This window comes from Lycium ferocissimum, chromosome 4 (genome assembly GCF_029784015.1).
Source record: "Lycium ferocissimum isolate CSIRO_LF1 chromosome 4, AGI_CSIRO_Lferr_CH_V1, whole genome shotgun sequence".
In the NCBI taxonomy this organism is placed as follows: Eukaryota; Viridiplantae; Streptophyta; class Magnoliopsida; order Solanales; family Solanaceae; genus Lycium; species Lycium ferocissimum.
The window spans coordinates 23,350,450-23,353,621 of record NC_081345.1 but is presented as its reverse complement, the minus strand read 5'-3'; positions in this window follow the sequence as shown (position 1 = coordinate 23,353,621).

Here is a 3,172-nt window from a genome sequence, read left to right as displayed (position 1 = left end):
GGTTAAACAAACTAACCTTGAAAAGGCATGTTTACCAAAATGATTAGTGCCTTTAGAATTGGATTCTTAAAACAACACTTGGCTACCGAAATTTGACCTCCTCTATAAATACTCCGCTCCGCAAGTTCAACTTGGCCCATTTCAATCAACAACAATCCGGAAATTCAACCAGGCCAAACTAATAACACAATATCAACAACAATATAAGCAACATCAACAACTCGACTAAAAACGCATTCCTAAGCGCCAAATAGTCTTATTTTCCGAATAATCCAACAACTCCAAATCCAACTTTACACTTTATAATCCAATATCAATATATTCATATTCACATACTAATTTAAGGTCATTCAAACATAAACCAAGAGCATTTTCAAGTTATATATCCAATATCCATTAATTCCAACAATTTCCATACAATTCAATAAAATTTAATTCACATAATATTCCAACAATACCATCAATATACTGCTACTTCCCAAATCTTCCAATTTATGGAACAACAACAACATTTTTTCCTCTCTTTCAAATTCAAGCACAACAATCCAATTTTCATTCCTCCAAACCATTAAATCTTTATTCTAACATCATAAAAACCTACCATAACAACAATTTCCATTCTAATTAAAATCAATTCACCACACCTACCAGGCCTACACTATTCGGCCAACTCCCCATATGCATACCTTTCATGAATTTCTTTATTTTCCATACACTACAACATAAAATTAACTCAATTTCTTATGCAATACACAACACACAACACACACACACACCCTCACGGCACCACACACACACTTCCACAACACATGAATTTCATCCATTTTCATGCACACAACATACTCAAACATCCGTAATACCTAAGAAAAGGATTAAACCTTACCTTTTTTCCTTACTTTTTCACTTGGCTTGCAATTGAAGACTTGCCAAGACTTGTGTTTTCCTTGCTCCAAATACACCCTACTATGCTAAGAACCTTCCAAGGAATTGTTTGGCTAGGAGAAACAAGTTGAAACTCTTCTCTTCTCTTCTTTTTTTTTTTTCGGTTTCTTTTTTTTTTTTCAAAGGCGAATAGGCCTTAGTCTTTCTCACTCTCTCTTTGCTTTGCTTTCTTGAAAATTCTAGGGAATTAAGATGAATAAATCATCTTTCCACATGTATATATATGTAGTCTCCTTCCAATGATAATGTGAACCATGTTGTCCTTGTTTGGCTTGAAATTATTGCCACATTTACAAGTAAGTCCATGGCCAAGTGGCCACTTTCTTGAAATTTCTAGAAATTTCTTCTATTTCATGAAAACATTTCCACTGGTTCCAAATTTGCCCCTAGCCTTTCTCCGTATTTTCATGAGTCGTTACGCGAATTTACCTTTTTACCCCTGGCCTTTCTTAATATTCCAACTTTACAATTTTCCATACGCGACTTGTGTCACTTGCCTTGACTCACCCGAGGGTACAAAATACGGGATGTAACAGACAGAAACCTCATTTTTTTCAGCACAAAAATGTCCCAAAATTTCCAAAAACATCGGCCCAGGCTCTTATTCTCACATGGAATTGAGGATTTTTGCGCAAAATTTCAAGCAACCAAATGCTAATCGAGGTCCGGGCAATGCGTAGGCGCGATTATAATTTTGTTTTGTGTTGAAGTGAGTTTGAAGACAAGAAAATGATGAAGATTTGGCTACTTTCATAAAAGCAAGGTATGAATCTTCAAATCCCTCTCTTATTAAGTTTGATTAAGGAATAAATGCAAGAATAGAGTTATAGTTTGTTGTGTTGATGTTGTTGGATTATGGATTGAGGGTTGAAGAGAAATTTGGATGGAAATACATATATTTATCTTGTAGGATGTTGAGAATGTTGTTATTGATGTTGTTAGTATTAATTTCGACTTCTTTACGGAAATAAAGTTATTAATTAGTCGTATTCCAAGTTGGTTGGTTGGGAAATTTAGAAAACAATGTGTGGGCTGTTTTATGGCATATGTTGGTGTTGGAAATAATGTTATTACTATTGGTTTTGGTGTTGATGTTGTTGGTTGTTGAATTGGAATTTCGGGGGCACGTAAAATTGGGGAAATCTTTGCCCGATTTCGACGAGAATTTAAAAGAACTTTCATTAAGTATTTAAGACGAGCGTATGACGATGATCCTAACGATATTATGGATGGTTCTATATGTAAATTACGAGGCTACGAATAATTCTTAAGCGAATTGCAAGACATGAAATAGGTCGAAAGTCGAGAATTTGCCTTCCAGGTATGTAAAGCCTATCCTTTCTTTCTTTTGGCATGTCTTAGATGTAAGATATGATATGATATGAATGATATGGGGTAATTCTATTCTCAAATTTGAGCATGTCTACGATTCTTATTCACTTCTTGATGTTAGCATTCCTAATATCGTCAAGCTATGGTCCTTGTGTCTTTGTATGATTGGATAATGAATGTTGCCCAAAGAGATCTATGTTCCTAAAAGGGTTCTATGTTGTATAATGTCCCTAATATAAATGGGCTCGGATCGCTTCGATACGTTCGTAGAAGATTCTATAATGAATAATACAACTTTCATAGGCGGGCTCGGATACATGTTTAAGTTTATGATCCCTGAGACGTTATGTGACATACTTCGTAATGGTATTTCAAGAGTCCTAAGTGTGACTATTATTCGGATGCTCGAGCGTTGATCTGTCTACTTATCTATCGAGTCTGAAATGATGATTTATATGCATATGGTTTCTCACTACTTTGCTCGTGCTAACTGTTATTACTTCTTTCACCGAGTCCCGGGCCGGGTATGTATTCTTGCATAGTTCACTGCATTGTTCATCGAGTCCCTCACTAGAGGGCCGGGTACGGTATATATGTATGATGATATGATGATGGCGCCGGCCCGCGGGATGGGCCGAGTATGATATACATGATGGAGACATGATCTCATTCACCGAGTCCCTCACTAGAGGGCCGGGTGCGGTATATATATGATTATTTCACCGAGTCCCTCACTAGAGGGCCGGGTGCAGTATATATATGATTCTCTCTCACTAGAGGGTCGGGTACGGTATATATATGATTACTTCGGGCGCGGGTACGTATATATATATGATATGATGGCTATACATGATGATTATATGATCTTATTCACCGAGTCCTTCACTAAAGGGCAGGG